This window comes from Pantherophis guttatus, chromosome 4 (genome assembly GCF_059756535.1).
Source record: "Pantherophis guttatus breed Tessera chromosome 4, ASM5975653v1, whole genome shotgun sequence".
Classification (NCBI taxonomy): Eukaryota; Metazoa; Chordata; class Lepidosauria; order Squamata; family Colubridae; genus Pantherophis; species Pantherophis guttatus.
This window is the reverse complement of record NC_142066.1, coordinates 135,030,820-135,053,401: the sequence shown is the minus strand read 5'-3', so window position 1 is coordinate 135,053,401 and position 22,582 is coordinate 135,030,820. Positions and strand designations below refer to the sequence as shown.

Sequence of the window (22,582 nt, the reverse complement as noted above, 5' to 3'; positions counted from 1 at the left end):
TGAGTAGGCAGAGAGCCGTTGGAATGTACCAACTTCTAAAAATTGAAGGGTAGGTTATTCCTGTAATCTGCTATTTTTCTTGCTGTCTTTTCATATTCCCACCCATCCTCAGGGTTTCTTCCCTAAAGTGCATGGCAATATTTTGATGAGGATTCTTATTCATCTAGGTAGAATTGTCTGAAAACTGAGTCATGGCAACATGACTTATTTTCTTTTGGGTTTGAGATGTTTCACTGCTCATCCAAGCAGCTTCTTCAGAATCTTGGTTGATATATTGTCATGCATTTTGTGGAAGAAACCCTGAAATTGGTGTGGGAATATGAAAACAAGAAAAGTAGCAGACTACAGAATCACCTACCCTTCAATTTTTAGAAGTTGGTACATTCCAACGGCTCTCTGCCTACTCAGATTCAGGGGTGGGTTCTAAAATTTTTTACTACCAGTTCTGTGGGCGTGGCTTGATGGTCATGTGACAATTCTTTAGATTTAACAGAGGTACTGGTCTACCAGGCTTTTAACTGCTTGCAGAGCTGTACCAATCTATCCATTTGTTTTTGGAGCGCACTGGTCTACTATCACACTGCCTTTTACAGCTGTAGGGCGGCCCGGTGAAGCGTTGTGGCAAGAGCGGTGTTGAAGCGCCGCGGCAAGAGTTTAAACAGTTTTTTTTCCTTCTAGCCGATCAGCTGGGACTCGGGAGGCAGCGAATAGATTGGGGGCGGGGCCAGGCAGAGGTGATATTTACCAGTTCTCCGAACTACTCAAAATTTCCACTACCGATTCGCGAGAACCGGTAGCAACCCACCACTGCTCAGATTCTCCTAACCAACTTGCTCAGATAGAAGAAGCTGCTTGGATGAATGGTGGACTGTCTCAAACCAACAAGAAAATAAGTCCAGTTGCCATGACTCAACTTTCAGACAATTCTACTTGGATGACTGAGAATCTTCACTGAAATATTTCACTGCATTTTCTTTTTTAAAAGTTTAATAGAAAAGTAGGTGCCCGGAAGAATTGCCTAGGAATGTTAGAATTGCAATAATATGGTAGGAACAGCACTGATTAGAAAGGTAGCATCAAGAACATAAAATACTCTGCTAACAACTAGGGCAGGCAGATTTGCTTAAACTGGTATTGGAGCTGCAACCCCCAGAAATTTCAGAATATGGTTTAGGGAAGACTGAGCTAAATTATGTTCGTTTATAAGTTTCTTGGTTATTAAGACATCAACTGGTTTCATTTGTAAATTCATTCTGGCATGATTTTCCATATCATTCTTACGGTCTGGAATTATTAAATCTTCAGATCCACTATATCTTTTTCGATATCACTTTTATAACCCAGCACTTTTTAAAACTCCAAATATACTTTCAAAATAGAGTCTTGGCCTCTGTTTTGTTCAATAATATCTGTTATTCTTCTATATCTTCCGCAATCAATCAATCTTATAAGTATTGTTTGAATAGATTGTTCCCAAACAGCCTTATTCTATTCTATAGTCAAATAGTGTTATTCCATTGTTTTAATAGGTCTGTTCTCCTTTAAGAATAAACTTTTATTATTTCCTTCAAGTCCTCTTTTATTATCTGTTTATTTTCTAATCAACAAGACTTTCTCATAGGAGGATTTCTTACAATTAGTTTCAAAGATTTCATATACTGTTTTATAAAAATTTAAGCACCTCACAGGAAATATTTGTTCAAGAGCATCTAGACCCTTAACTGTTCTGAAACAATAGTTTAGTCCCCTTTTGTTATTTTCTAAAAATTAAAGCTTTTGTTAATTCTTAAAATTACTAAGGGTTCCTTGTCCAGAATGGGAAAAAAATCTGATATAGTTGGTTTTTTGGAAAATTCTTAACTCCAAAGAAAGCAGCAAAAGCAACATCCTAAAATAATTAAGATAAGCATAGGCATGATATCTGTACTTTGTAGTCTTAGTCTCTCTGCTGAATATTTAGGCCAATTAACCCTAGGGAAGGCCAAATCAATAGTAAAAGAGAGAATCGGGGACTGTGGGGTTCTTAGTGCTCTGAGCCTGGTGGCTTTCTTGCAGACTTTTCATGACCAAACTAGATAACATCATCCGTGCTAGAAGGGAGTAGGGTTTTGTCTTATTTTTATATACTGTTATAGTACTCAGTATCAAGGATCTCACAGTTCAACCCAGAGTTACAAATATTATTTTCTATCAGAATTAGGGACAATGATAATCAAAATGATAGCATGGTTTAGGGGTGGGGAATTGTAGTGGGTGGGAATGTGTTTACGGATTGTTATGTGTGTTGGACCTGGTCTTTGGATGTTAAGTGAATTTCGTTGCATGGGTATACTGTGTATACACGTACAATGACAATAAAGTAGTAGTAGTAGTAGTAGTAGTAGTAGTAGTTATTATTATTATTATTATTATTATTATTATTATTATTAGTTAATCTTTAGTGAGATTCACAGCCTTTGAGGCTGGTTAATAGCTCAGCAGCTCGAGTCCTAACCAAGGACCTAGGAACTGTTAAGGTATCGTCGGAGGATGTAAGCTGTTCCGAGTAAGGTGGTTTTTTGTAGAGTCAAAATGTTTTAAGTCCGGCAAATTTAGAATTTCTAAATAGCGGGGTAGCCCTTTGGGTATTGCTCCGAGGGCTCCAATTACAATCGGGACAACACACGATTTCTTTTTCCACAGTCGCTCAACTTCAATTTGTAAGTGATTTTTTCTTGCTGCTTATCTTCAATTCGTGCATCACCAGGTATTGCAATGTCAATGAACCATACTTTTTTCTTTTCAACTATTGTTATGTCAGGTGTGTTGTGGACCAAGTGCCTGTCAGTCTGAATCCTAAAGTCCCACAAGATCTTGAGTTTCTCATTCTCTAAAACTTTCTCAACCTGATGTTCCCAGTGGTTTTTGCTGTACTCAAATCCAAACTTCTGGCACAATTTCCAGTGAATGATTTTAGCAACACGGTCATGGCGTTGTAGGTAGTCAGTTTGTGAAATTTTGCTGCACCCACTGATCAGGTGGTCAACTGTCTCTTCTTTTTCATTGCAGAGGCGGCATTTGCTGTTGGTGGTAACATGTTGAATTTTTGCCTTCATACAGTTTGTGGCTAGGGCTTGTTCTTGAGCTGCCAAAATAAAGCTTTCTGTTTCTTTTTTCAGTACTCCTGATCTTAACCAGTTCCAAGTTAGTTTCTGGTCAGCTTTGCCTTCAATACTTTTCAAGTATTGGCCATGCAAAGCTTTGTGTTTCCAATTTTCAGCTCGCTGCTCAATTACTTCTTTCTTATATTCTGCTTTTGTTTTAGTTGTCTTTAAAAGACCTCCTTTATTTACTTCCTTAATCATTGGTTCTTCACTTTTCTGGATGTAACCATTCAAGCTGCATTTTTCTTCTTCCACAGTCTGCTTTACTTGTAGGAGTCCTCGACCACCCTTTGCTCTTGGTAAATATAATCGGTCAACATCACTTTTAGGGTGCAAGGCATGATTCATTGTCATAAGCTTCCTTGTTTTTCTGTCCAAATTGTCTAACTCCATCTGGGTCCAGTCAATTATTCCTGCAGAGTATCTAATCACAGGTATAGCCCAGGTATTTATGGCTTTTATGATGTTTCCTCCACTCAATTTGGACATTAATATCTTACGAATTCGTCGAATGTACTTGGCTGAAGTTAATTCCTTGACTTTATTATGCATTAAGTCAGAGGCTTCTAAAATCCCCAAGTACTTGTAGCCTTCTTCTGATTTTACTGCCTTTATCATTTCTTCATTCTCTAGTTCTATTCCATCCTCTTCTATGATCTTGCCTGCTTTGGTTGCTATTGTTGCACATTTGTCAATTCCAAACTGCATACCAATGTCTTGGCTGAATTCTTTTGTGTTTTCAATTAATAAATTCAGTTCAGCTTTTGTTTTACCAAACAGCTTCAAATCATCCATGTACATCAAGTGCCAGATTTTCAGTCCTTTCTTTGCAAGTTCGTATCCACAGTTCATCTTCTTCAAAATGATTGTCAGTGGTAGCATTGAGAGTATAAAAAGTAGGGGTGAAAGGGAATCGCCCTGGAAAATGCCTCGTTTAATTTCAACTTCACCCAGTTCTTCTTCATTAGCCATAAGTTTTGTTTTCCAGAGGTTCATTGAAGATTCCATGAATTTTTGTATGTTGCTGCTGATGCCTAAGATTTCCAGGCATTTCTTGATCCAGCTATGGGGAACTGAATCAAATGCTTTCTTATAGTCTATCCAAGCCATGAACAGGTTGGTTCGTCTTTTCTTTGAGTTCTTTAGGATTAGCTTGTCAATCAGCAATTGATCTTTTGTTCCTCCTGAGTTTTTGCAGCATCCTTTCTGTTCTACAGGAAGCAAGTTATTTCTTTCCAGGTATCCATAGATTTGGTTTGCAATGATACCAGTAAGAAGCTTGTATGTTGTTGGCAAGCAGGTGATTGGCCTATAATTTCCAGGATCCTTTCCTTTTTCTTTATCTTTTTGGATCAAAAATGTCCTTCCAGTTGTCATCCATCCATCATTTTCAGGTGTTTTTAGGATCTGGTTCATTTGGGTTGCCAATCTTTTGTGCAGACTTGTAAGTGCCTTTAACCAGAAGCCATGCAGCTCCTCCGGTCCAGGTGCACTCCAGTTCTTCACTTTTCTTGACTGTCTTTGCACCATTGCTTTTGTTATTTTCATGTCTTCCATTTTATGCATTTTAATAGAGTCCTCAACCTGTTTGATCCATTTTGCATTTCTGTTGTGCTTCTTGTTATTTTCCCACAAATTCTTCCAGAATTTCAGAGCTTTCTCTTTATCAGGCTTTTCATTTGTTGTTACTCCATTTCCATTTTCTAAATTCTTATAAAACTGGTGCTGATTTGCTCTGAACTGTGAGTTTTCCTTGAACTGAGTTACTCGGTTTTCATACCTTTTAATCTTTTCAGCGATGGCAACAACCCTCTGCTTCAGCTCTTCAATTACTATTGCAATCTCCTTATTCCTTAGATCGTATCTTGCTTCCAGGTTGCTTTTGACCTGCTTGTTCTTTAGCTGACCTTGCCTTAGGTTCTTCAAGTTGCTCAAATCTCCACGTACTTTTTTGATCTTCAATTCTAACCGAATTTTCCACTTAGGCTTCCCCTTCTTGCCTCTTTGGTTCTTTTGTATTTTCAACCCCAGTTCTTTGGTGGTTATGACAGCTGCTGCATACATCAGTTGGTTTGTTTCGGCTAATGTAGTGGTTCGAATAGTTTGCACAGCCTCATTGACCTTTTTTAGTACATTTCTCAATTCTTTCCAGTTCACTTGGTTCAGCTTTGGCAAACGTGTTCTTTCATCATCTTCCATTTGGTGCTTTATTTTTCCAACTAATTGAGCACTATCTGTTGGTGTTTGTTCTTTAGTGCTTCCTTGTTCTTTATCTTCATCCATTTCAGTATCCTCTTCTTCCCTTTCTTCCTCAATTTGCTTTTGAGTCTGGAAATCATTCTTGATGTTACTCCTCTTTGTTATTGTACTCAGACCATTAATTGCTTTCTCTTCTATTGCTATTAATTCTTCTGTAGTGAAAAATTTGTGGTTTAGGATTACACGTCGTTGGTCCATTAACCTTTGTTCACTGGTGTCACAGTCCGTATGGTTCATCTTCCAAATCTGATACATTATTATTATTATTATTATTATTATTATTATTATTATTATTATTATTATTATTAGTGCCCCTATTGCCAAATGTTAGACATTTGCAAGCCTATACAGATAGCCTATACCACAATTGAGTCCCAAATTTCTGTTGCTAAGTGAGACATTTGTTCAATGAATTATGCCCCATTTTACCGCCATTCTTGTCACAGTTGTTAAGTGAATCACTGAAGTTGCTAAATTAATAACATGGTTGTTAAATGAATCTGGCTTCCTCATTGACTTTGCTCGTCAGAAGATTGCAAAAGGTGATCCAATGACCCTGGGACACTGCAACTATCATAAGTATGAGCCAGTTGCCAACTGTCTGAATTTTGATCACAAGACAATAGGGATGCCGCAACAGTCGTAAGTGTGAAAAGTGGTCATAAGACACACTTTTCAGTGCCATTGCAACTTTGAACAGTCATTAAACAAAGTGTTGTAAGTTGACTACTTGTACCGTACTCTAGGGTATCACTGCAATCTAATTCTAAGGAAACAAAGATGTGCCTTTTGATGCCCTCCCATCAGCTCTGCTGGTTGGAAGATTTCATGGGGCTCCTTATTTGCAGAGAATTTGCCCTTTTGAATCCAAAGAAGTAGAAACTCTTGCTCATGTTCTCATACGATTTCCTAATATGTGCAAATATGTGCTATAATTGCTCCGGTCAAGTTGTGATGTTAGGTTATTTTTCTTTTGTATTATACCTTTTGTATCACAAAGGCTGGTCAAGGATTAGATTTGAATTAAGAGAAAAAGTAGGTGAACTCAGTGTCGCTTTAAAAGGCACCAGAAGTGGCTTAAAGGTAAAGGTAAAGGTTCCTCTTGCACATATGTGCTAGTCATTCCCAACTCTAGGGGGCTCATCTCCGTTTCAAAGCCGAAGAGCCAGCATTGTCCAAAGACGTTTCCGTGGTCATGTGGCCAACATGACTAAACGCCAAAGGCGCATGGAACACTGTTACCTTCCTACCACAGGTGGTCCCTACTTTTCTACTTGCATTTTTTACGTGTTTTCAAACTGCTAGATTGGCAGAAGCTGGGACAAGTAATGGAAGCTCACCCTATTATGAGGCACTTGGGATTCGAACCGCTGAACTGCTGACCTTTCAATTGACAACCACGTCCCTTTGAAGTGTCCCTAAGAAGTGGCTTAGCAAGATTAATATTTGACCAGCTTCCAGATCTCTCAAACCCACTTGTTTTGCAATCCCTTTGCAGAGAGAATGTATTTGGAGCCAAACATAAGTGATCCTTGTCCTATTTCTGCTGTTTGTTCCTTTGCAAAGAGCAATTGTGCTCAGTCTACCATGCTGCTCTGAAAGCCTGTCAATTCTGTTGGTTGCTGCAACCACAATCTCTTCTCTCTGCATCAGTCCTTTCTGCCTAGTACTGAGTTTATACTGTACACATGAATCATAATCAGCTAAATTTCTGCTTGGCTTTCCCCTGCAACAGGTAGCCATCTTGTTAAGCTGCCAGACAGAATGGAGTTTCATGGAGAAAAGGAGGTAAATGATTGGCTTAAACAAGAAGCTTGTGATACTGCAAGGGATACATGTGTTTTAATGATGTAACCCTGCTTTATCAGCAGAGTTTTCATTTTGCAAATTATGCAAAGACTTAAAATTACTGTTGGTGTTTCTCTTCTCTCTGCACTACTCAGGCCCTTCCATCTGGATAAGAATTTCTGTGATTGACTGCAAACAACTGTACTTTGATAGATCAGTTAGCTACATGTTTGGCTGGTGACTAGAACCTGCCTCCTTGAATTCTGAACTGGGCAGGACTGAGCAGACTTGGAGAGAGAGGTAGTCTTGAGGGGAGGAAATTGAAATGAAAGGACAGGGGAGAGACCTATACGTCCCACCAACACAGAGGGGAAAAGGGAAGAGGCAACAGGACAGGAAAAAGGCAAGAAAGAAAGGATTGAAGGGATTCACAAGTTGTTCTGAGTGGAAGAGCTGCTGTGGGATTCTGGGCTGTGGACTGCATTCCTGCTGCCATAAGAGAGGTAACAATCCTAGTTGAGGGCAGAGCTCAGGAATGACTATGTTCCTGATCCAGCTGCAATTTCTGGATTCACCATCTCTGTCTAGAAAGGACTATTACCTTAATTAAAGCCTCACTAAATGCACAAGGTGTGTCATTGTGTTTGGACCAGGTGGCCTGATCATCTGAGAAAAGGGACAGAAAGACCCTATCTTTAATGGCTTCTTTAGGGGTGAGTGCTACAATGGAATGACCTAGTTTATACAATGTGCTTCATTTTAGCCTAATAAAGCCATAAAACCTACAACAACCTCAGATACAGTAGTCCTTGACTTACGACCACAATTGAGACTGGAACTTCCATCACTAAACGTTGCAATTGTTAAGTGAGTCACACTCTATTTTACTATATTATTTGCCACAGTTAAGTGAATCATTGGGATCATTAAGTGAATTTGGTTCCTCTATTGACTTTGCTTTTCAAAAGTCCTCTAGGAAGGTCACAAATAGTAATCATAAGACACTGCAACCATCGTAAATATATATGTCTGCCAAGTACTCAAATTTTGATCATACGACTGTAGGTATGCTGCAATAGCTATAAGTGAGGACTGGCCATAAGTCATTTTTTTCAGCACCATCATAACTTCAATTTGCCACCTTTAAAACTGTATATGACTTGGGACCTTTTACCTGTGGGATCACCTTTTTCCAAGAGTTTCTACCTATCCAATTTGATCCAACAGTTAGGACATGTTGCAGATCTCGCCAGCCAAACAGTGTTGACTGTCTGGAAGTAGATGGTTTTTTTTTCTCTGTAGCTCCTGCCTTATGGAATATTCTCCCTTAGATATTAGAATGGCCCCAAGCCTGTTGGCTTTTAGGAAAGATTTAAACATTTGGCGATGTATCCAGGCCAAGGGTTCAGAATTATTACAAGGTTGATAACTTGGTTTCACTATTAGTTCATTAATCATCACAGCTACCCTGTTTTCCTCAAAATAAGACATCCCCAGATAATAAGCCCAATCAGGCTTTTGAGCGCATGGTAATAAGGCCAAGTACTTATTTCAGGGTTCAAAAAAATATAAGACAGGTCTTATTTTTGGGGAAACATAGTATTATTTCTCCTTATTTATTTTATGGATGTTTTTAATTGTTTTAATGTTTTTTCATTGTTTTATAATTTTAAAATTGTAAGTCACCAGAATCACTTGCTTAAGTTGGGCGGCTATAGAAATTGAATAAATAAGTACCATATTTTTTGGTGTATAAGATGCACTTTCCCCCACAAAAGTGGGTGGAAATGTCTGTGCATCTTATACAGCGAATGTTGCCGAAGCCCCACCCACCCGCTGGCCTCTGTCTCCTAGCAATTTGCCTCCTTGCAGCAAACAGCAAACAGCCTGGTCAGCTTCATCACAGCCTGATTTAGCACGAGCAGCTGATTGGCAGTTGGATCGGCCTCCTGGAATACCGCCCATCAGCTGTTCCAGGCTGCGGGGGTCACCACCACCAACCGCTGCCATCACTACCCATCGCCACTGCTGCCTATTGCTGCCTCCGCATGCCCCATTTTCGGCCTCCGCTCACCCCATTTTTGGCTTCCACATACCCCATTTTTGGCCCATTCCAGGCGGCGGGCATCGCTGGCCCGCCATCTATCCATGCCGCCTGGAACAGGTCAAAAATGGGACACACAGAGGCCGAAAATGGGGTACACTGAGGCGGCGATGGGCGGTAGCGATCCCCGCAGTATGGAACAGCTGATAGGTGGTATTCCGGGAGGCAAATCCAACCGCCAATTAGCTGCTCGTGCTAAATCAGACTCTGCTGAAGCTGACCAGGCTGTTTGCTGCAAGGAGGCAAATTGCTGGGAGGCAGAGGCAAGAGGCAGATTTTTTTTTTCTTGTTTTCCTCCCCAAAAGTTAGGTGTGTCTTATAGTCCAGAGCATCTTATAGTCTGAAAAATACAGTAAGTAAATGATTATTAAATGAATAATCAAACCTGTAAACTATATTTTAACATAATCTTTCTCCCCCAAAATTCATGTCAGTTTTCTATAAAAAATCAAGGACACTTGAAGCAAAAAAAATCAAGTTTTAAAAATCAATTTACATTCTATAAAAGAGTCCTCTACCATTTTAAAGAAAAAAACAAATCTCACAATGTATCTCCCACATGTTAAATATAAATCTACTTGCATAACAAAAGGACATTAGCCAGTATGCGCAATCAAAACTTCTAAGTCCAAATGGGACTCAAGAATGAAATACTTCTTTAAATAAAGAGATTGTTCTTTGATATGAGAATTTAGCTGTATAATTTCAAGGAGACATTTATATAAGATGATTAAAACATTAAACAGCTAGTATATTTGTGTGTATTGACATTGCTGCTTTTTCCCGATTTACCATTGCTCACTTTGCATAGTCAAGCCAGCAATAAATTAACAAGGAAAACTTACGGCTATGCCATTAGGCAACATATGTACCTTGAAGTAAAGAATAAGCAAGAAATAAAATCCAAATTACCTTGATATATTGCAGTGTGAAGGCCTCTGGAAAACCAATGATGGAAAGAATCTAAAAGTAACATGCAAAGTGTTTTATAGCACTACTGAGGCTGTAAATCAGGTTGGACAACTCTGTCTATACTAGTAGTAGTTTATTAATTGATTAGTATTATCAAAATATAAAACAAAAATAAAATGCAGGATCTAATTTCATGGAAAAATAGATAAAGTACAGTAATAAAATACATATGAGATAAATACAAGGAATCAACATTCAGATAACAGTTATAAAATACCTCAATCTGTTTGATATAATGGGTTCTTTGCTCAACTACCTTAACTAACGTATCAATACTGATCATGATATATAGATTAGAACCTAGGAGGAAATGGGACAATCACCAATTCAGATCCCAGTGGTGTTTTCTTTCAAATAGGAATGTTAAATGTCTAACCGTAAGAGGGGCATATAGTTAATAACAAAAAACAAACAAACATTAACAATGTCTTCAGTGAGGAGGACAACATATATACACATCCTCTCATGATATGATGGGTGGTGGAAGCGCCAGTATTTGGCCGTGGAATCCAACAACATCAGTCTGGCTCTAGAAGAGCCCCTTCTTGATAATAGTATTCATCTCTGATAGATATTTCTCAAATTGAAAAGTAGTTTTGTTCTTAGTCAACCAATTTAAAAATCAGTTTGAGCACTGATGTCTATGACTCTCTGCTTAAAAATTTCCATTGCCTGAGAGGCAATTGAGGGTAAATACTAGGTGCTGTGATACTACCACGCTATAAAATAACTTTAATAAGTCAATTTATTCAGGAATTGGGCTGACCCATACTTATTTTTCTACCAAACTTATTTTGGGGAAACTAACGGGTCCATTGAACGATTCCTTTGCCAGTATGTGAAAACTTTAATTATTAATTGACTGTATCAAACAAATATCTTTTTTGGCTCTGACTGCAGGGGCTGAAATGTTCTTTAAAGTTCCCAATATGCTTCTTTAAAAGTGTCTGAACTTTTTTCAAGTGACGTAGTTTTTATAAGGCCCAACAATGCACACCATAAGTTGACTCTTTTTGCTCTGAGTGCTTTCACTAGAGGGGACAAATTATCAGGCTAATTATAATTAAAAATGTATATAATATTTCAGTACTTGTCTTGGCCCTTCCCAAACTTCTTTTAAAATGATTTACCCATGATCCTGTGTTGATTGAAATCATTACTGAATAGGAAAAAGAATTCACTTGTTCAATAGGCTTCTCATTCTATTACGTTTCACACTTTTGTTTGCTAAGTACCATCACTTTAGATTTGGCTTTGCTGATATTTAAGAAATTAAGAGCTAAATACCTAAATAGTAGGTATTTAGCTTCAGCAGCAGTCTTCTCGGGCCTCTTTGAGAATGTGCCATCAGAACTATGTCACCAGCATAAAAAAGGATAACAATAAATTTGTTATGGATCTTTGGCATATGAATGTCTGCAGCAAACAGGAACCCTGCTATATCATTGATACCGAGATTAAAAATACTGGGGCTATGATACAGTCTTGTCTGACATCATTATGGGTAGGTATACTCTTAGTTCAGTGGTGGGTTCCTCCCAGTTCGGTCTGGTTCGGCCAAGCCGGTAGCGGTGATGATATGACATCACCAAACTGATTCTCCCCCCCTCCGCCCTCCCACCCCCCCACCCCCACACGTTATTCTTATCTTTTATTTGGTCCCACTCCCAATCTATTGCTGCCTCCTGAGTCCCAGCTGATGACTAGAAGGAAAAAAACTGTTTAAACTCTTGCCGCGGGACTCAAAGGGCCGTCCTACAGCTGATCAGTGTTAAAAGCAAACAAATGAGTCGGGTCGTAAGTGCGAGGACTGGTCGTAAGTGCGAGGACCTTCCAGAAATGATTCTGACCAGCTAGCCACGTCCACCTAGTCACATGACCTCCAAGCCACACCCACAAAATAAGCCACGCCCACAGAACTGGTAGTAAAAAATTTTAGAACCCACCCCTGTCTTAGAGAACCATTACAGCTATATAGACTTTGAAATGAATATTTGAGTAGAGGACCTTAAGAGTAAGATTCTGAAACCCAACTCAGTGTTGTTCCATATAACACATATGTAATCTAAAATACCACTAGAGTTTCCTGAATGGTATGTAAAGGATGGATCCACGGCTGTCTTTAGAAGAGCACATGACGGCTGTGGCCAGGGGGGCTTTTTATCAGGTTCGCCTGATACGCCAGTTGCGCCCCTTTCTGGATCGGGACTCCCTACGCACGGTCACTCAAGCACTCGTCACTTCCCGCCTGGACTACTGCAATGCTCTCTACATGAGGCTCCCCTTGGAGTGCACCCGGATGCTACAATTAGTCCAGAATGCGGCCGCGCGGGGGATTATGGGAGCGACAGGGCGCTCACATATGACACCTCTCCTGCGCGAGCTGCACTGGCTTCCTGTGGTCTTCTGGGTGCATTTCAAGGTGTTGGTGACCACCTTTAAAGCGCTCCATGGCTTAGGGCTGGGTTATCTGCGAGACCGCCTTCTGCCGCCAATAGCCTCCCACCGACCGGTTCGCTTGCACAGAGAGGGCCTCCTCAGGGTGCTGTCAGCCAGACAGTGTCGGCTGGCGACCCCCAGGGGGAGAGCCTTCTCTGTGGCAGCACCCGCCCTCTGGAATGACCTACCCCCTGAGATACGCACGATATCAGACCTCCGGACTTTTCGTCGGGCCCTGAAAACACACCTATTCCATCTAGCTGGGCTGGCTTGATCCCATCCTCTCAGTTTTAATTGAATTTGGTTTTAATTGGGCTGTTTTTAATATTTTGGGCCGAAATTATTTAATTGTTTTTTAAATTGTTTTTAAATTTTATATGCAATGTTTTATCTTGGCTGTACACCGCCCTGAGTCCCGCAGGAGAAGGGCGGTATAGAAATAAAATAATAATAATAATAATAATAATAATAATAATAATAATAATAATAATAATAATAATAATAATAATAATAATAATAATAATGTATACAATCAGATTCTATACTACCTAAAATATGGAAGTTACATTGATAAATCAAGGAAAGATGTGAGCCTGTGGTATTTTTTTTAAGTTTTCTAGAGAGCCAGGGTGGATCATTTCTAAGGAGGTCCCCACCCTGGCATTAAAGTGTTGTTCTAGTATTCCACTAGCTTAGGGTGATTTGAATTTCTCTTTAGCACTGACTTTTCTAGATTTACTTAAATATTAGGAGAAAAGTAGGAAGGTGTATGATAGTGGGTATATGTTCAGTAGACTGGATTTATATTGTTCAGATCTGGATTGTTCAGATCAAAGGATTTATATGCAAATTTTAAAGCTAAATGAGAGAGTCATTTCCAAGGATTAATTTCTATCCCAATCAGTTTAGGAGGTCTACCTTGGCAACTGTACTCAGTCCTCCTGATGCTGGTCTCTTAGTCTTGTATATCCTTGCAGGAATAATCCAGAATCTGAAGGCTAATAAATAAATCTTTTCCTTATCTCTAGTCAACTAGGGTCTCTTAGAGTTCTATGAAATCAAAATTAGAGAGGAACTCTGCCAGATCCAAAGGAGTCTTTGTTGTTTTCTCTCATGTCCAAATTCCAGGTTGAAATATGGGATAAACCAGTAGATGGTTTCTTAAAATATTTTTTTTTGACACATTGTGGGGTAACAAGCTCTATTACATCTCAAATTTGCTCAATAAAGGCTTTGTTTTAAACAACATGTTAGAAAAGATAGGATTTTTGAATAAATGAAGGATTGTTTCAGAGTGTGTCCTGGATGGGAGATATTTAACCTTTTGCAAATCAACCAACTACCTTTCACAGTGTAAACGCTGACAGAGGGAAAGATGGCTGCATTTCTGGATTCCAATTTTCTTCTATTTATTTTCTTCTATCATTTTATTATTTATTTATTTACTAGATCTGTGTTTCACCCATCTTGTCTAGAGGTGATTTTTCATTTGTAGAATAATCTGATTTGGTTGTAAGCGATACATTTATTTGCCTTTTATCCATTGCTTTCTGAAATGTGCTTAGCATGTTTCTCTGGATGTAGGTTTAGATCTCTTAGCTTATTCCTTTCTCTCTGTTTAGGTTCCAAATTAGGATCCATCTTTCCACTATTATTAACTGCTTTCGAATCACAGTTGTCTCTGCACGAGTTAACTGTATATGCCCCAGACATTTTTGCAGCCTCCAGAACTGTCTCAGTTTCTATGTTACTAAAAGTAGTAGTATAGATCTCTGTTATTTTCAGGTGAGTATCAGACAAAAGTATACTAAGTCCTTAAAGGAGATTTAATATAGTTAAAAACAAAAACAATAAAGTTCATATACAGAAAAATCTTAGCTATGGCTAGCCATATGTAAAAATCTGTTCTTGCCCATATTGTCTACATGTTTAACTTATTAAGATCTTCAAGTCATATCATGTGTGGTCTGAATCACAAAAATTTCCTGTCTCTCCTGAATATAGTTGAAATGTCCAAGATTTTGCATTCTTTCTTATGCCTAGAATAAAATACATATGGACAAGATTGGTGTAGTTGTTCGAAGTTGATTAAACAGATTCTTTCTCTTAGTGTTGAGCCAAGTGTAGAAACTGAACTTGGCGTTGCTGATGCATTATTATTTAGTTCAATAGTTTTTTCCAATGGAAACTGATCTTGCTTTGAACACCACTGTACTTACTAGACCTACTTTTCCATACATTATTCAAGAAGAATATGTTATCCAGGCAATTCTGACACACAACAACAATAATATACGAGAATATACGAGACCGCCTGCTGCCAGCAATAGCCTCCCACCGGCCAATCCGCTCCCACAGAGAGGGGCTCCTCAGGGTGCCGTCAGCCAGACAATGCCAACTGGCGACACCCAGGGGGAGAGCCTTCTCTGTGGGGGCACCAGCCCTCTGGAATGAGCTGCCTCTTGAGATTCGTCTCATCCCCGACCTGCGTACCTTTCGCCGCGCCTTGAAGACCCTCTTGTTCTAACAAGCCAGCCTGGCCTAATGCGAATTTTAGAATGGGTGTATGTGTGTTTAATCTATGGGCCAAATTTTTATATATTCAATTTTAAATTGTTTTAAATTTTGTATATTTATATGTGTTTTAATATGGCTGTACACCGCCCTGAGTCCTTCGGGAGAAGGGTGATATAGAAATCTAATAAATCAAATAAAATAAAATAAAAGCTGCATCTTAATCTAAAGAATTTTGGCCATAACTCTAAAATTTCCCTTATTTTGTCAGTAAGAAAGTCCCTTATTCATTTAAGGTTCAAACTTTTTATATGGCCCAATGGTAATTGGCAATGACCAATGAGGAGCAATATTCAGAAATGCATCTTAGACAAAATAGCCAAATCTAATTGACTTTTTAGAAAAATGGCATGCTTTTTAGGTGCTTGCTTAGGATCATGTGCCATCACCGGAATTGCATGAGGTGTAACGGTAACATTTTAATTTCTCAAGCAATGTCTGATCCCAGGATGAAACAGAATTATTAATAAAAATCAGGGAGCAGGCCCATGGGAGAAAGAAGAGACTTTACCCAATCTGAAAGGTTACAGGACCAAATATGAGTCTCTATTTTGTCCATAGTTAGGAAAACTGTGGGACTTGTAAAATATGTTCCTTAAGAATTCAGTTTGTCTCCTATTCAAAGGAGTAAAGTTATTCTTTTTTTTATAAAAAGTTTTTTATTTTTAACACACAGACAAACACACAAACAATGTATATTTTTTTCTGAACAGGGTATTGGCCAGTTCATAAATTTAAACAATTTTTCAATACAATTTATATATTCCCTTTTGCCATAATAGCTTCCCTTCTTCTCCCTTTTTTTCCTTTTTTAAAAAAATCCATATTGCCCATTCATTCTATCTCTAATCTTCACCCAATTCCATTTTTCCCTTCATCTCTTTATGAAACCCCTTAAATTTAAAATCTCATTTGACATATTCCCTAATGTTACAATCATTCATTTAATATCAAAATAATAATCACTTGTATGACAGATTCCCCCCCTCTATATATACTGACAGTAGACCAAATTGCTTCCTTAGATTTTGTCTCTTATTTTCAAATATTTTATCAAAAATACATATTTCAAACCTCTTAATCATTTCTACTAAAATAATAAGCCAAAAAAAATTTTATACCATATGTTTTCTTAGATCTTATTCCAAATAATACACTTCAACTTCTTAATAAAAATAAAAAAGGAGTAAAGTTATTCTGAATACAAGTTGTACTGATATATGTTGTACTTTTAATGTAGTAGGTATGAGCAATGCATCTCTGGAACAATAGAAAGAGTGTAGGACTGCTGCTGATTTCTGTATGTTTTTTAACAACATACTCCATATCTACCCAGTATTTACTGGTAGCATGAAACTACCCTTTAAATACTTGAATAATTTAGCTTTTAGCAAAAATCTCCTACTGTGAAATATACAGTAAGCATGTAAGATTTGCTCTAAGCCAAATGGCATCTGAGATGGAATTATAGCATCATTTACAAATGATAGCATTGGAATATGGTTATTCTTTGAGCTTGGAAGATGAAGAGCTTGATTATTCATATTAGTACCAGAGAATTGATATACTAATTAAATATTAATTGTGCCAAGATCCATCCCTATTCCTCTGCCAATAATAATTTCTTTGGTTCACTGGGCCTGTATAATGCACATAACCTTTAAGATAGAATTCTTTTAAAGTTTATATATAAGGAGAAGCGGTTGCCTTCTTAGATTTATATTCTATAGATTTATTTCTAGAACTAAACTCAAAAGTGAATCTGAAGTCAATAAAACCCATGTGTAACGGAAATTCTCACTTAATTTTTTCATCTGGATGTTACAAAAGAAAAGCATGATCAAGTGTCCCTCTCTGAAGCCAGCTTTATTTTCAGCCAGAATAGCAATAGCAATAGCACTTAGACTTATATACTGCTTCACAGAATGCTTTACATCCCTCTCTAAGTGGTTTACAGAGTCAGCCTATTGCTCCCAACAATCTGGGTCCTCATTTTACCGACCTCGGAAGGATGGGAGGCTGTGTCAACCTTGAGCCGGTGAGATTTGAACTGCTGAACTGTAGCTAGCAGTTACCTGAAGTAGCCTGCAGTACAGCATTCTAACCACTGCGCCACAGCGGTTCATGAATGGCTATTCTCTGGTCAAATGGTCTCCATTTATGTTATTTGGAGGAGGAGAAGGGCTGAGTTAGGTATAGATTTTCTTGACTATTTTATAGGATTTTCATTATCCATCTAAAGAACTTTCAACCTGATAGCGGTTTACTATCACTAGATAGATTAGAGATTACAGAATCTTTAGCACAGATTAAAAATTGCATCAACATTTTTTATCGCTGAAAATTGATTTCTTTAAGGATGCCCAATGCCATCAATATTAAGTCTCAGAGCAAGTCATATCATTAAGTGAGAGAAGGTCTGTAGTTCTTTGAATCCAGAAAGCTCCAGTCTTGCTCCAGTCTTTCTAATTTACAATATTCTATTAGTACATAGTACTAATATTCTATTAGTACATAGTGACAAAACAATATTCTATTAGTACATAGTGACAAAACTGTCATCTAATATTTAAGACAGGCATGATAGAAAAAGGGGATACTGTCCTTTTTGCTGCAAAATTTCACTTTCTAAACTATTTAGGCCTACAAGAAACATGGCATACCCTTGAATATATCCTGCTTATTTGGGAGAAAATTGTTATTTGTGGTATCAATTCCCAATGCCACAGTTTTGAAAAATTCAATGGATTGCAAAAAGAAACACAGTTATTTCTGCAATAGGAAATAGGTAATCCAATGTATAAATCTATCTAGTGTAACTAAAGTAACTCCCAAAATTCTTCCCAGATGAAATTTATACCTATATTGGTCACTGCTACAGGAACAGCAATATGTATATTACTAAGACCTTTTTGCAACCCATGGGGTTTTCGCAAGATTGTGAATATAAAGTGTGAGGTGGCTCCCAAAATTCTTTTCAGATATATGATTTCTGCATTATTTTCTTACTAATATCATTGCAATTACAGATAATTCTCAACAATGACCATTCAAAGTTACAATAGCACTGAAAAAAGTGACATGATAATTTTTCACACTTATGACTATTGTAACATCCCCATGGTCACATAATCAAAATTCAGATGCTTGGCAGTTGATTCATATTTATCACAGTTGCAGTGTCTTAACAACTGTGGCAAAAAAGGTTGTAAAATGAGGCAAAACTCACTCAACCAATGTCTCACTTATCAGAAATTTGGGGCTTAATTGTTATAAGTTGAGGACTACCTGTATTCTAGATCTTAATTACTAAATATAGGTAGTTTCCCTATTTTAAAAGAAAAATCCAAATAAAGAGAGAGATATGATCTCCCTAGTATATATGATAAACATTGAATATGATTTTGTAGCTTCTAGACTTTGTAGAACTTCATCTAGCCCAGCCCCATAGCTAAATCTTAAAAGAATTTCTGTCCTGAAACACCCCAGCTCTCAGCTCTAGATGAGTTCCCATCCACTTTTTATAATTGTACTGATTTCTTAGTGCAACTTATGTGAATTTCTTCTCATCTGCTCCATACCGCTCAAGAACTTCTTCTGTCTTTTAAATCATGCTGCAATATAAATACACAATGGCATCTGCAATCATCATGCATTTACCCAGGTTACATTTCCAGTAGACACCAGAGGAATTAATGATAAAAGTATCATATTAAGAATATTAATGTTCTTTTAAGTTGACTAGTTTTAATATTATGTTTAATGTTTGTTTAATTCCCCCCCCCCCAGCACTCTTCTGGAAGGGGCTGAAAACCTGGTTCTGCCAGCGGGCCTGGGAAACGCAGAACAGGATGGCGCCCATTAAATGACTCATGTGAGGTGCTGTTGCCGGGGTAGGGGGTGATTTTAGTGTATTAATTTATTATATGACTTCTTTTATTAGTTTTGTTGTTTTTATATGAGGTTTTATATTCTGTAAGCTGCCTTGAGTCGCCATGTGTGAATAGGCGGCAATATAAATTCCCCAAATAAATAAATAAATTTTGACTCTTTTAATGTTGACTGGTTTTAATGTTTGTAAACTGCCCAGAATTGCCTAATGAGGTGGGCGGCCATAAATTTAATTTAAATTTTTTTAAAAAAAATATCCATACAATGCAAATTCAATATTCAGCACAGTTTGTTAACCAGCTCCCTCCTAACAGTTCAACTGACTGAGCAGTAGATGGTGATGTTGTACTCCTAACAGAAGTGTACTGATATTACTTATACTAATATATAATTGGTTGATACATAGAATATTTTACTTCTGGCTATTGTGGATAAATGTTTGAGGCTGGGGAATTTGGTATAACAGAAAAGAACAGGAAAAGTGTTTTCTTTGTTGCTTTGATATTTATAACACTTTCTCCCCAAAAAACTTTCACTTTATTTCGCATTTGTTAGATTCCATCTCAGATATTGCATCCAGTCCTGGCCTGATGCTTTAAAAATGTTTCAAACAAACTGCCATAGGTCCAAACAAAGCAATGAGATTGATTATGCTGAATAAAAACAAGTATCTATGAAGGAAGAAAACATAAAGATGAATATGATAGATGTTAGAAGTATGTTAAAAGATATCACACTGAAAATCAATATCTATCTATTTTCTATTTTTCCAGTATGCAGGGCTCTAAATAATGCAAATAATTATAATAAGGGCAAATAGTAATGGAATAATGAAAATAAGGACAATTTCATAACAGAATCCAAGTGTTTGGCAGATTTAATTTGGATTCATACCTGAGCAAGGTGTTAGACTTAGGTCTTAAAAGTTTACTTCCAACGCCAAAATTCCATGATTTTATAATTCTAATTTTTTTATAATTCTATTTTATAATTTTATAATTTATAATATGATTTTATATTTTATAATTCTAATGAGGGACACGGTGGCTCAGTAGCTAAGATGCTGATCTGGTCGATTGAAAGGTTGGCAGTTCAGCGGTTCGAATCTCTAGTGCCGCGTAACAGGGTGAGCTCCCGTTACTTGTCCCAGATTCTGCCAATCTAGCGGTTCGAAAGCACGTAAAAGTGCAAGTAAAAAAATAGGGACCACCTTTGGTGGGAAGGTAACAGCGTTCCATGCGCCTTTGGCATTTAGTCATGCTGGCCACATTACCACGGAGATGTCTTTGGACAGCATTGGCTCTTCAACTTTGAAACGGAGATGAGCACTGCCTTCTAGAGTCAGGAACGACTAACATGTGTGAGGGGAACCTTTATCTATAATTCTAAATTTTCATCTCTTTCAAAATTATGGAAATATAGATTAAGGATTTATGCTGTAAATATTGGGAAATATAAATGAAAGAAAGCAACAAACAAACAAAAAAGAGGCTGCCTTCTTCTATTCCACTGTCAAATACTGCAAGTACTGAGCATACTTCTTATTAAGCATACATCATAATATTTGCCAGCTAAATCAGCTGTCAAGCTCTGCGATTCTGGAAAAATAAGAAAAATATCTAAAATATACATATCTTTTTATGAAAGGCCATTGGTAATTAAAAAATACACGTACATAGTAAAACTGAGTGGAAAATAGGAAAATAAAAATAATGTTCTTAAGAATCAAAATATATACTGAACGAAATAAATTCTGGCTTTCTTTATAAAATCAAGAGCCTTGTGAATATATCATCAAACCAGCTTTGGCTATAGACATTGGAAAGAAAATTCAACATTCAACAGAAATAGAAAAAATACAGTCAATTTAATTTGTATCCAAATAACTAAGTCTGAGGATATAAACAAAGAAGTCTTCTTTCCTAGGCCTTTAAATTCTGAAGTTTTACCTTTTTTTGGAATTTTTTTTGGAAATTTGTGCTCTAATAAACAAAGTGCAACTGAGGGCAATTATTCAAAAATAATTATTTTAAGAAAAACTGTACCAAACAAGTCTCTGTTGAATGAGCTTTTATGCTTATCATACATATACTCCTATCTTCTGATGTACAGTGGCCTTGTATGTATGGAACTCATTGTTTATTCAGTTATTCAGTTCACTACTCTACATGTTCAAAGAATTTTACAACTATATTCATGTTTCTTCCTGTGCAATGATGAATAGGAAAAGCATTCTTGGACAGGATCCCTATGTGCTCATATGATCAACAATAATAATTATAATAATCAAAAAGAGCCTTTGAATTTTTTTTACATATTATGTGATTTCTAAAAACATATTAAAGTAAACATTTTAATCAGATATATTTTAGCATTTTCTAAGATACATTCAAAACCATATCATATTTTAATCAGTTTTTCAGAAACATGATTAAAATTATTTATTTATTAATGGTATTTATAGAGCTGCCCATTTCACACAATGTTACTCTGGGTAGCAGTAAAACAAGCATAAAACAATTTTGAAAACATTAAAAGTAAATAAAATAATATACCGTATTTTTCAGAGTATAAGACGTACCTTTTTCCCCCCTAAAGGGGGTGAAAATTTAGGTGCGTCTTATACACCGAATGTAGCTCCACCCATCCACTGGCCCCCACTCTTTGGCCTCTGCCTCGCAGCAGTTATCTCCTTGCAAGCAAACAGAAACAAAAAACAGCTTCTTTCAGCTTCAGCACAGCCTAATTAGCACAAGTTGATTGGATTGGCCTCCCGACTCTCAGCTGATTTGCTCTTAGCTGTTTTGCACAGGGCTCCGCTGCTTGCTGCAAAGAGGTAAATTGCTGGAGCAGATTTTTTTTTCCTTGTGCTAATCAAGCTATGCTGAAAATGAAAATGAAAGTAAAGTAGGCTTTTTGTTGTTTGCTGCAACAGCAAAATTGCTCAGAGGCAGAGGGAGATTTCTTTTTCTTCTTTTCCTCACCAAAAAAGGTAGGTGCATCTTATACTCCGAAAAATACAGGTAATAAAATAGTATAATGAGAATTATTATAAAAAGCTAAGATTATATTATCAGATTATAAACAATGGACTCATCTAATCAAATTACTATTCCTTTGTGATTTCCATACATATTGACAGGGTTTAGGTAGATTCCTAAAGGTTGGGAGAGATGGAACCAGTCTCACCTCATGGGAAGATGATGTTCCGGAATATGTGCCATCACAGAAAAAGCTTGTTGCCTGGGTCCTATCAGATGTAATTCCTTTACAGACAGGACCTGCAACATATCTCTTCTATTGGACCTGATAGAATGGGCCGATATAATTGGGAGCTAGTCCTTCAAATGATACGAGTCCATAGGTTCTGACAGGTTCTGGAGAACTGGTAGTGGAAATTTTGAGTAGTTTG

The 22,582-nt window shown here is 37.3% G+C and overlaps 1 long non-coding RNA gene across 1 annotated transcript; it reads left to right on the top strand.

Moving 5' to 3' along the window:
- The first annotated feature begins 642 nt into the window (after positions 1-642).
- On the top strand, positions 643-7,608 carry LOC117655151 (uncharacterized). Its single transcript, XR_015734349.1, has 3 exons — positions 643-1,001; positions 7,142-7,190; positions 7,346-7,608. It is a non-coding gene; the product is annotated as an uncharacterized LOC117655151 (long non-coding RNA).
- The last annotated feature ends 14,974 nt before the right edge of the window (positions 7,609-22,582 follow it).